At 44.0% G+C, this 13,398-nt stretch overlaps 1 long non-coding RNA gene across 1 annotated transcript; it reads right to left on the bottom strand.

The window, feature by feature from the left end:
* Positions 1-7,879: 7,879 nt before the first annotated feature.
* LOC308323084 lies at positions 7,880-12,109 on the bottom strand. Its single transcript, XR_013964798.1, has 5 exons — positions 12,081-12,109; positions 10,167-10,286; positions 8,703-8,786; positions 8,527-8,580; positions 7,880-8,157 (listed from the first exon to the last, which is right to left on the bottom strand). It is a non-coding gene; the product is annotated as an uncharacterized lncRNA (long non-coding RNA).
* Between the last annotated feature and the right edge of the window lie 1,289 nt (positions 12,110-13,398).

Below are 13,398 nucleotides of genomic sequence, written 5' to 3' on the forward strand. Positions count from 1 at the left end.
GCTGAAATGCCAAATAAATAATAATTGATGTGAAAATGGTTGAAAAACCACTGCTTTAGGAAATGCTGCTACTATATAAACTCAACCGCAGCTTAACAACATAACGTGTCTTTGGACGATGTGGTATTGTATGTAGGCTATGTCCCTCACTCAGCGACACAGTACTGCACGCACAGACTGCTGCTGTAGATAACACATTCTGCATCCGATTGTGTGTGTGTGTGTGTGTGTGTGTGTGTGTGTGTGTGTGTGTGTGTGCTGTTAATTGACAGCTGCATGAATTAGACTGAGCACATTGGTGAGAAAGAGACTAAATGGAAGGAAGACAAATACCCAATAATACATATATTTGGCACTGTAGTTGGCATTCTAAAATTCCCATTACAGTGTGTGTGTGTGTGTGTGTGTGTGTGTGTGTGTGTGTGTGTGTGTGTGTGTGTGTGTGTGCACACGCTGTCCCCGGTGCTGAATGGAGCAGAGATAGACAGGGCACATCACTTTTCATAGCTATAAGTACAACTGAATAGATAGACAAATTCAGAAACGGGTCTCATGGTCGCAGCTTACGTATTTCCTGTAGGCGGAGCCGACATAGCTGCGGGGTAAACCCCGCAAGTACCTTAAATTATACCTCCTCTATACTAAGCATATGAGGTATTAGCCCCGCAAGCAGAACCCGAATGTAGTAAAGTTTCTGACACTTTTATGACTTTACCCATTGGGTCCTGTTTCACGCTGGGCTGCCGCCAGTTACGCACACACAAATACAATGTAAACACGCCATGAGACGGACTTCTGCGCGCTTTTACCATGTTTATTCATGTATTGACTTACGAATGTGTGAACTATAAGTACCTTACATACCATACCGACACATCTCCTGTGAAGCCGTTAAGTATTTTTAATCCATGATTGATTAAAAATGTCGCTTCTTCCTACCTTGTTTATTGACACCTCATTGTACCGCCTATCTGGCTAGCTAGTGGTGCTACAGCTATGACGGAGCAGATCAGAGGCAGGGACATAGCCCGCAAAGCCAACCGCACATCGAGAGGCGGTACAATAAACGGTAAATAAACAAGAAGAAATCAAAGCGACATTTTTAATCAAACATGGATTAAAAATACTTAACGGCTTCCGCGACACAGGAGATTTTATCAGAGGTATGTAAGGTACTTATAGTTCGCACATCCGTAAACAAACACAATAAAAAGCGCGGTAATAGCGCGCCGATCGAAGAAAGGTTGAGTTTGTGTATATCCGCGTTCCAACAATCGCATTGGAAAATCTTAGCATGACCAGGGACCCTACCTAAAGCGAAAATCTAATTTCATAAAAGCTTTATGTAGGGTTCCGAGAGGGGCTAATGAGGTATAAAGTACAGCAGTACTATGGGAAGTTGCACCTAGTTTGCACCTTGCTGGCTGGGCTGGCAAGATGGTCTGAATATCGTCAATTGGTGTGTGAATGTGGGAAGTGAGGACGCTGGTGTCGACTGTTCGCCACTTCACATCCCAATGTATGAATGAATGAACCATTGTAAAGCGCTTTGAGCACTTGGAAAAGGCGCTATAAAAATGCCATTCATTGTTATGTATAAGGGTCCATTTGGTTACCAACTCGCCATCATTTAGCTGTGGACCACCTGGAACCCCCTCAAGGACCATTGGCGGTCCCCGCGGCCCGCACCACTGGTTGAAAACCACTGTACTTACTGTAAGTAGTGTCTTGTCTGTCCCGTGCATACCTGCATGCTCACCAATCTTCCTCTGTTTTTTAACTGCATGTCAATTTTTTCTCTATACCATGAATGTATATCGATCTGTCTCCCTATACCATGCATGTCTATATCTGTCTACTGCAAAAGGAAATAAAATATTCACTTTACCTGCAGGGCATAATACTTGGACCCTCCTATAGTCGATCTACAAGCTTGTATATCGACTATATTCGGTGAAGACGTGCACAGGGAAAAAAAAGAGCAGACCAAGTACAAAGCCAAATAAGTTTCCTAAGTACTGAGGGTTTAAGTGGATTAGTGCATGGTCAGGACAGGGACCACATCCCAAATTACCTTCATGGACCACCAGTGGTCCAACGATCAACAGTTGAAAACACCTGGTATACAACAAAATGACACGCAAGACAGTTTCATAGGCTATATGCTCATAAAAACCTAAGGGCCACTTTATTTCACAGGTGTTACAGATGAAGGCTCTGTTCCATTCTGGACTGATCAGAGTCAGGGTGCTGCTATTGTGCATGTTGGCTCACTAGAAAGACTTCTACAATGTAGATATGGTTTTGCCCACTCAATTCATAATTAACGTATGGTTTTGCACACTCAATTCATAATTAACGTATGGTTTTGCCCACTCAATTCATAATTAACGTATGGTTTTGCCCACTCAATTCATAATTAACGTTCCAATTTTGGAGCTCTGGCTCATGGACTAAGAACCAAAAAGAACTGAACCGGTTCTCATTGGGAACCAACCGGTGGAAAAGGAGTCATAGTGTCCTTTACGTGGGTTCCAAATGGCCCTGTATGGGTGTATAACTCCGAGAGTGCACAAATGGAACCAAATGGACCCTTACAGGCATTCGTACACTCTCAGGGTTATGGGGGTCCTTGAACAGAGCCTTAATTAGTGCCATCAGTAACACCTGAGGATTCAGGAAGTAGGGAGTTCCTAGTATGGAGGTATGAAGTTATTCTGTGTGCAATGCTGTGCATGGAGCTTGAGCTTACCTTGTCTGTCTTGGTGATGTGGAAGACCCGGCCAGGATGGATGAGTTCCAAAGGGAAGACTAGCACAGCTGGAGTCTTTATATACCAGCAGCTACCAGCCTACCTGTTATTATCTGTGTGTCCAATAGAGCATTTCATCTTTGTTGATTAACTTAACTTGAACGAATCACTGGAGATCTTACTGTTAATTAATAACATGACCTATAACACTAATTTCAACACACACACACACACACACACACACACACACACACACACACACACACACACACACACACACACACACACACACACACACACACACACACACACACACTTAATGCATGACATGATGAGAGATATTTTGTTCATGCAGCAGGTTTATAGATAATTAAGTGTTGCTAAGTGGTCCAAATTCCAATGCAATTCAACCATTTATAATTTCTTGTTCTCATGTGCAGGAAAATTGTGACACCTACTGGCATGTGTTGAAATCACCATGTCAGGCTTTCACAGTATTATGGTTCTTCTTAGATTTGTAACAGTGACACAGACGCAGAGAAGGCTCAAACAACCCAACCCACCTTCTCAAAAACACCAGAGTAAGGTCACATTCTCACCTAATACTTCGGTAGACTCGAATTCGTATGGGCGGAGAAATGGCCCAAATGGGATTCTTGCATATTTAATTTGCTGCGGTTTGCCTTCACACCGTCAATCATCCGCAGCAATTGGAAACGCACCAGGGGGGACCTTTATCAATGTGTTCCATTCATAAACTAGCCTACACAGTGAAATGATAAATCTATGGTGATAAAATTATACTCATAACGTGCATGTGTAGTGCCGTGGGACTGCCCCCCCTCTCGCTCTCTCACTATACGCACGCAGCCACGCACTGTTCTTTTGGGCATGGAGCATATAGTATTAAAAGGCATGGAGGCACAGCGCTGAGCCGCACTGATATAACAGACAGCAGCGCAAAATGTTTACAAGTTTATCGAGATGAAAGTTCCTACTCCCCACTAGTCCCCACACAGTGACAGCATTCCATGTTTACGGCACGCACAGACAGACAGAATATTCTGTAGGCTATAATACTATTACACTGCACTGCAGTGTTTGTGTTTTCTTAAGCAATTGATTAATGTACTCGTCCTCATTTCGATCAGGGCTTCAGTCTCCACTCTCCTCATTCGACCACGTCTATCCACGGTAACGGGACATCTTTGCGCTGCGTAAAATATGCCTTCTCCGTCTCCAACTGTGTTCAGCTCCTCACCCGGCCGCCACATTGTTTGCTTTATTTACTGCGGATTGCATTCACACCTGCACCGAATCGTAATCAAGTGCGATTGGAAGCGAAGCGAAACCCCCGTTTTAGCTCGGAGTAAAATGCGGTTCTTTGCTGCGCATTAGGATTCGTTTTAATCGCAGCAAAGCTCTCTGGTGAGAATGTGACCTAAGGTGGACGGATGCATGCACACCGCACAGACTTTATAGTCTGGTGAGACGTAGGACAACCGTAGGCAGGACGCAAACCACAGGTCCTAGAAACCCCCAAGAACCCAAGGCAGGTGGCGCCTCCTGTTGGCTCTGGCATAGAGAAAGGACATTAGCTGGAACTTTAGCCTGGATGAGAGTGGCCAATCACTGCTGACCCACCAACTGTGGGGTCACCTTTATCTTAAAAAGAAAAGAAAAAGGAATTGCAACTTCATTTCAGATTTACAATGATTCTACCCACACTCTTTGCTCTGAATTTGACTTGTTGCCATCAGGCAGGAGGCTTAGGGCAAAATTAGCTAAAAAGAAGGGTTACAAGACTTTGTTTGTGCCAACTGCTGTGGAAATTTTAAATAAGGAAATGTTTAAATAGTTCCACCACCTAATCCCCACAGCCCATGGTCACTTCACTGTTGCTGCGTTATGTGAATGTATTTTAATGCATCTGTGTATTTTATGTAATGTTTTGTTGTAAACTGACTGCCGGTGTGCCAAAGACAAATTACCATTTTATGTAAATTTAATAGACAATAAAGTTCTTTATCTTCATCTTATATGACCTCTCTCTTCCAGGCCAAGGCTTTATCCATTATAGATGGATCATAATCGCATCTTTGATGTATTTACAAACTACAGCGCAAAGGTTTGGCAACTGTAATGGAAAGGTGCATTGTTTTGTTTGTTTTTTCTAAATACAATATACATCCTGATATGTACTTGGACTAGTGTTACTGATTTGATAGGCCTAAATATGACAAAGTTATATTTATAAAGTTAAATAAGTACAGTTTTGAGGTACCTGTACTTTATTTCTAGATGTATGAACCTCAAGGGTCGGTTTGGGTTCCAAACGGTATCCCCCGTCAGGCCGTCACATTCACTAGTGAAAAGGGTTGAACGCCACTGCCCTAAACAGGTTAATAGTGTTGATAATTACACCAGTCAGCTCGTTGTGCCACTTCAGCATTATTGTCAGCCAACAGAGAACCTGCTGACCCCTACACTGTCCAGACAGGAGAGAACTTTGACACGTTTATTATTATTGTCCATGGTGTAAAGTAACTGTAAGTACTGTCAAGTACTGTACTACTACCAGTGGTGTAATGGTGATTTATTTTCCCTGGTGGTACAGCATTTTAAGGACATCACGTGCACGCACACGCCTGTGTAGTACCCAGCCAAGACCCACAACAGCTCTGCCAATCTGGGGGCCAATACGACATACTAACAGTCCGACAACATTCGTGGCTGGTTAAGACTCACCCTGTGGCTCCCGACATGCGTGGCAGGTTAAGGACTCAACCATGGCTTCCTCATGCGGTTAGCGTTAGGTTAGGGTTTGGGGTAGGGTGTCATCAGACCAAACATATGCACCAGATAGGTTGTGTGTCGGTCTGGCGAGTGGGAGACTGGGGATCAATCCCCGCTACCTGCGTATGTGGCGTAGTCGGCAGGACTTGGTGATCCCTACATGATGGAGGTCGTGTGCGGTGGACGGTGGTCCGCGGCATGAAGTGTGAAGCGTGAGGACGCGCTCCAAAGACTGGGGGGGGGGGGGGAGATGATTGTAACACCCGGCCCACTAGAGCCCTGCCAATCGGGCTCAGCCCTATTGGCACGTCAGGTTGTGCGTTGGTCTGGCGAGTGGGAGACTGGGGTTCAATCCCCGCTCCTGCGCATCACTACAATCTGATTGTACAGCTGGTTTTCTCCAATACCTACAGGCGAATCAGGACCTATAGGACACCAGAAGAAGGCAATTTGCCAGCTGATCAGACAGAAATCCGGCCAGGGTTGAGAAACAGTGCTGCGGAAAAACGCCTTGACAATTTCCCAGCTAAGCATAAAACCTGAGATTGGGAACATATGAATCAGTAACTGATTCAATGCTGTGCACACAGTGGGAGCATGTAAGGTAAAAAACAATGACCGTTCTTTCACCTCGGTCACGATCCTGCTGTCATTTCACTCATGGGTGTCATCACTGGTATGGACTGGACAAACAAGTGTGTGTGTCCTCGTCGTCGCCCCTGTGTCCGATCCCCCCCCCCCACACACACACACACACACACACAGGGACAAAAGAGCACATAGATGAACAGCATTCCTTTATTGTTAATAGACATTCAGTTTGTACAAAATGTTCACAGTACAATGGAGGAGCCACATCATGATCATGTCACCTTGTTGATGTGCGATTGTCACAGTTTGTGTGTGTGCCTCCGTGTGTGTGTGTGTGTGTGTGTGTGTGTGTGCATGCACGTGCATGCGTGCATACAGTAGCTACACATGTCGTCGCTGTCGGACAGAAACCTTAAATCTCCATACTTTCGTAAATTAACATCCCTACTTGATCATACTATAGTATCCCACAACATCACACAAAAGTAGCAGATCTACAAGGTCGAAATGTGACGCTATAAGCGACTTGTTTTCAGTTTGTAGATCTGCTATTTTCCGTTTTGGACGTAATGAGGTTTCCACCCGACAGTCGATATGTCAGTGTTCTGCCAGTGGTGTGAAGTAACTAAGTACATTTACTTAAGTACTGCACTTATGTACACTTTTGAGGCAGTTTACTGGAGTATTTTCAATTTCCAATACTTTTACTTCTACTCCACTACATCTCGTATCCAAATACTGTACTTTTACTCCACTACATTTAATTGAAAACTTTAGTTAGCCTACTAGTTACTTTGTAGATTGATTATTAATACAAAACACACATTAACCACTTCAGCCATTTGATAATAGTGAGCTTGTAGATCGGCTATTTTCAAAAGATTTTGAAAACTTGTGAAATGGGACATTCGCTGCACAATGAGTAGCCTATAACTTCAACTTTTGGTACTTTAAGTACATTTTAATGCCAATACTTTTGTACCCTTTTCTCAAGTACATTTTGATTTCCGTACTTTTACTTGTAAGTTGTAACAGTAGTAGTTCTATATCGTAGTATTGATACGTTTACTTAAGTAAAAACTTTTAGCACTTTTTTCCACCACTGGCATTCAGATGACCTGATATGATGGCTGACGACCCTAGTGGGTCGGTTAAAGGGGATGATGGTGTTTTCTGTGGGTCTGTTAAAAGGGGAGGTGGTGTTTTCTGTGAGTCTGTTAAAAGGGGAGGTGGTGTTTTCTGTGGGTCTGTTAAAAGGGGAGGATGGTGTTTTCTGTGGGTCTGTTAAAAGGGGAGGTGGTGTTTTCTGTGGGTCTGTTAAAAGGGGAGGTGGTGTTTTCTGTGAGTCTGTTAAAAGGGGAGGTGGTGTTTTCTGTGGGTCGGTTAAAGGGGATGATGGTGTTTTCTGTGGGTCTGTTAAAAGAGGAGGGTGGTGTTTTCTGTGGGTCTGTTAAAAGGGGAGGATGGTGTTTTCTGTGGGTCTGTTAAAAGGGGAGGATGGTGTTTTCTGTGGGTCTGTTAAAAGGGGAGGTGGTGTTTTCTGTGGGTCTGTTAAAAGGGGAGGGTGGTGTTTTCTGTGGGTCTGTTAAAAGGGGAGGTGGTGTTTTATGTGGGTCTGTTAAAAGGGGAGGATGGTGTTTTCTGTGGGTCTGTTAAAAGGGGAGGTGGTGTTTTCTGTGGGTCTGTTAAAAGGGGAGGGTGGTGTTTTCTGTGGGTCTGTTAAAAGGGGAGGTGGTGTTTTCTGTGGGTCTGTTAAAAGGGGAGGATGGTGTTTTCTGTGGGTCTGTTAAAAGGGGAGGGTGGTGTTTTCTGTGGGTCTGTTAAAAGGGGAGGATGGTGTTTTCTGTGGGTCTGTTAAAAGGGGAGGTGGTGTTTTCTGTGGGTCTGTTAAAAGGGGAGGATGGTGTTTTCTGTGGGTCTGTTAAAAGGGGAGGTGGTGTTTTCTCATCTCAGGGTCACTTGTGCTCTTCATGGGAACAACAAGACGACGAATGTGTGTCACAGCACTCAGGACCCTCCTGCAACACACACACACACACACACACACACACACACACACACACACACACACACACACGCACACAAAAACCCACGTGTCAAAGATTTGAAGGGGTATTTCTCTTTCAAAAAGGGTTCGGGTCATTTTATTTGTTTACCCAGGCTTTTGCGTGCATCCCAGACTGATTTTCACTAAGTTGCTCGATTCAGTGTTTAGATATTTGATATACATTTTTTTTATTAGACACACCATCTTAGTTCCTATACAATTCCTATTGTAACTTCTAATACGTGAGGGGGCCGTCATTTTTCAATTATGTTTTTTTTTTAATATAATGTTTTGGGGAAAAAAAGTATATCTGCACATAGCCTACACACACAGCTCTCACCTTAACTTTCCCCATGTCTGGTCCGCCCGGGAGAGAATTCTGTGAGACAAAGGTCTGCGTGAAGGAAAAGGAGATTAGCCTGGACGGACACACACCAGACCAGAGTAATGGAAGAGTGCAGAAGATCAAGGGGACTAAACATAATATATATCCTGGTCCATCCTTCAAGTTCTCACCTTCTTAGTGGTCTGTTGTTGCATCTCCTCTGTGGATTTGGACCTGCTCTTCATCTGCTTCTGAGGGGAGGTGGTAGAGGAGTCCTGGAGGAGAGACACACACAACTATTACTGTACATTTAGACACTTGAATTATTTTGTAGATCTGTACGTACAAACACACTTTAAAAAAAAAAAAACATAAATTGTAGAAACACTGTACCGTACACACTGTACAAACAGAGAAATTACCTTTAAACGTCTCTGAAAAACAACTGCTATTTGTGCACAACCTTTCCTACGTGGATATAGTTTCCGACAGCAAAGCAAATGCACAATTCTTATGGTTCAGTTGCAATGTAATAGCTCTGTGCACACATCATTTGTATTGCACACATTATTTTGTTTAGATTGTATTGATTGTATTGTATCGATTGTATTGACTTTTTCTTTGGCAATTTTAACTAGAGCGGTGACCGTTGGAACTACTTGGAACTTGGAATGCAGATTACCTGTTCCACCCATCTGTCTGTGTCCCTTTTACGCCCATATATGGAGATTTCTGTATTTGTCTCTCTGTGTCCCTATTCCTATATATGGAGTTCTGTGTCAGGCATGCCCAAATATGGAGTGTTGTGATGTCAGAACAGGCCAGCTTATGGAGTTCTGTGTCAGGCATCCCAAGCAGTGGCGGAAACTCCGTGGGTTCAGAGGCGCGATTGAACCCCCTGGCATTTTGGCAAAGGCGCGACTGAACCCACTGCATTTTGGCAAAATATATCTATATGCACTGCAGTAAATTATGCACCCACTGACTGTCCACTGAAACTTCCCCTCCCCAGTGGTCATGTTGTCATGCACGTAGTCACATACCTTTACGAGGTGTTACACACGATAGGTGTTGGGCCGCGGCGCATGCCGCATTCAAATGCTAATAAGGTGGCTTTTGTTCGAAAAAACAAAACTCGTTTTTTTTCCACCGCTGGGGGGGGGGGGGAAAGGGGGCGTGGCTGCTTGAACCCCCTGCCGTTATAAGAACTTTCCGCCTCTGATCCCAAGTTTGGAGTGTTGTGATGTCAGAACATGCCAGCTCCATATATGGACCCTGGACAGGGGCCCTGTCCAGAGCACGGGCAGAGGCCTTTTTGAGGCGGTTCTGGACAAGCGTGGGACCGACCGACTCGACACCGGGCACTGCACCCCCTGTGGTGGTGTGGAATGCGTGTGTCGAATTTGAAGTCGGTGGGGAAAACGGTTCTAGAGTTACGTGGATTACACACAGACAGCCAGAGACTTTGTGTAGATAGATAGATAGAAAAGATAGATAGTTATTTTCTCATGCCAATAAAGCCTTTTGAATTCAAGAGAGAGAGCTAGGTATAAGAGACGGGATAGAATAAATTATAGATAAATTACACATAAATTAAAGGCAGAATGTCTGAAAGAAAAGCTTCTCAATATCAGCCCTCAATTTGCTTATTATACCTCATTGGTTTTCTGCTCCATGGCTGAGTTGAAGGTTTCCTCTGGAGGAATTCAGAACGGCGATGAAGTCTGGAGATGGATGATCTGTTGGAATATTCACGCTACGTTGTCTCTAGAGATCTGTGGGACAGAATATGTGCCATACAAGGCATGATGAGAGCACATATTGCAATATGGGGAGGGCTAAATATCCATGCAAATCACATGGTTTTACTCTAAATGTATTAGATAATGTGTATATGAACACATTATCTGTTGTTCGTCTAGCATCTGCAACATGGGTGAGAGACACCCGGCCTGTATCGTTGTCCAAACCAGCCCTGACTTAAAAGAATGCTAACCTGTATGTGCTGTTACAGTACTATATGTGCCATCATTTATTTCAACCTGTATGTGCTGTTACAGTACTGGGGGCTCTATTTTTGTCCATGCTAAACCCCTTATCCCTAAATTACTTTTCACTATTTTGAATATTTTTTTTGAATAGTTAAAATAGCCAATCTACATCGACACGTTGTGAGCTTATAGATTGGCTATTTTAACTATTCAAAAATGCTTTTCAAACTAGTGAAAAAAGGCAAAGTAGTTTAGGGACACAGGGTTTAGCGGTGACGAAAATGGAGCCCCATGTGCCCTCTTCTATTTCAGCAGAACAGACTGGTCCATTCATCTGCCAAATAAACCTGTTGGAAATGTGTCATACTGTGAGCATCCCAGCCCACGCCAGATCTAATACTCCTCTGAAAAAACGTCCCTTTTCCCCCTGTGGGCTTCAAAAATTCTATGATTGCGTATGTGTGCGTCGGATATCTTTATTTTATTATTGTTAATTATTTGGTTATTTCTGCTACAACGTTGAGAAACCGTAACCAAAGAATTTGACCCCGTGCATGAGATTTAACAAATCATTTAAGGCTTTAATTTGTATGCATATACTTTATGCTCAACTAATCAATACATAAATCCAACTCAATCAGAAACTCAAGACAGTTCAGTTTCCTTGAATCCATTGCTGTGTCTGCGATGATAGAGAACACACAGGCACAGAATATTTAGAAGCCGTTCTGGAAAAACACACACACACACACACAAACACACACACAACTGTGCGGCAGCGAGGACATTCTGTGCAGTAAACTGATGGCGGGCTGTGTGCTCGGCCACGCTGAGGTTAAACCTCCATTCATCCAGAAGGTTGGTCAGGAGCCATCCATCACAGCACGTCTCCCGTCTAACACAGCTCTGTGGATGTCTCCCCACTAACAGCTCTGTGGCTCTGTGGACGTCTCACCAATAACACAGCTCTGTAGATGTCTCCCACTAACAGCTCTGTGGCTCTGTGGACGTCTCACCACTAACACAGCTCTGTGGATCTCACCTGACACGGAGCCAGAGTGCGTGTGTAGCACTGGCACTGCTCTGCAATCTTCCTCATTTTTTAAACACACAGAGCACATCCTGTCTTTGTCCTTCAGGGGAACGTCTCGGTGGCACAGTAGTGGGAAGCATCGATCTAATATTCAGATACTTAACACTCATAGCAAGCGGTCTCCGAGTGAGCAGCACCCATTAGCAGAGGATTTAGTTCAGAACACGAGCCCAATCAAAAATCCATAGCAATGCATGATAGACTATGCAGCACGCCCCTGAACTCTCTGCATTTTAAAGCACTAGGTATGAATATATCCAGTAACAAAACATAGATGGAAACATTGCACCCCTTGTCACCCATATGAAACACCACCACCACCACCACCCCCACCCAATTATAGTAATAGTTTGTATGAGAAATAGCAGAGGAAAACATTAAGATGGAGAGTGAGGAAAGGAGTGAGAATGAAAATGGGTGAAAACAGAGTGGCTGCGATGACATATTTAGATATTAAAAGAGATTCATTCAAAGCACTCTCTCACCTATCCTCTCCTCTCCTCTCCCGGTGACTGTCTCAGTGAAAGACTGGATGCGCTGCTAGTCCACTGCTACAGAGAGAGAGAGAGAGAGAGAGAGACACAACACCCCATTCACAGCTTCACCAACACGTCGTCACGCACGACTGAACGCACACATGCGCACGCACTCACACACGCATGCATGCAGTCACACAGACACACACCAGGTGTGCCAGTTTTGACCAATCATAGCACCGACTGTCTGCTACTGTGAACACTTAAGAGAGAGGGGCTGGGGGGTGTGATTAGTAGCAATAGCTTTATTCCTAATGCAATATGTCATTGTTGCAAATTATGCAAAGCATAGCGATAGATTGATGTTGCTCACATTACATGATTGTGTGTGTGTATGTCAGTGTACCATACATCATACACTGTATGATGTATGGTTTGGTGGTGACATAATCTTAAATTAAGTGAATCCGCTCCGGATTTCACTCCAAAATAAAAACACCTTGTCTGAAGAGAAACAGACGAGGCATGTCATTGGCTGGTAAGCTGTGACAGAGCACCAGTCACAACACAGAGACAACGCCGGCAACACCCTTCACTGTTTAAAAATGACATCATACTCCGTTGCTCTCCCCTTGTCCCCCATATATGGGGACTAGGTTGGTGGAGGGTGTGTAGAGCCCAGGATCACATTAGATGATTGACACAGGGGTGAAAAATGGGTAACAAAATCGTGGGATGAAAATAAAATGACATCATCAAATGGACAGCCAGGGAGGAAGACTTAGGAGGAATTGAGCAGCCGATGAGTCACAGTAGCAATGAGTCACAGCTATAGTTCTTCTAGTAAGCTGAGTCACCTCTCCGTGGACCTATTCATTATTGATGAAGGATCAAAGTTATCAAGGATGAGTATGGAGTACAGTCATGAATTATGCAGGGTATTATGCAGTTACGTCAAGAGGTTTGTCAGAGCCGCTGAAGAGAATGCGATTGGCGGCGTGTCTCTGATGACGCGAACACGGTGCCTGAATGGGCCATATGCACATAGAATAACTCTTCCTACTTCCGGGCCGCTTGCCTACTTCCTTCACAGGTGTTACCGATGATACCAATTAAGGCTCGGTTCCATTTAGTGTGCAGTGGTTTTCAGACTTTTTAATTTCAAGGACCCCCATAACCATAACTCTGAGAGGGTACAAATGGAGCCCATTTCACGTCACATGCCACAGGCAGGGCGGTCTTCAGGCCAGTTTGAGGTAAAAGTCCATATTAATGCAAGTGCAAAAAAACCCACCAAGATTTAAAAAATATCCATGTTAAAAAAAAA

Source organism: Protomyctophum bolini, assembly GCF_963924005.1.
Source record: "Protomyctophum bolini genome assembly, chromosome: 10".
NCBI lineage: Eukaryota > Metazoa > Chordata > Actinopteri > Myctophiformes > Myctophidae > Protomyctophum > Protomyctophum bolini.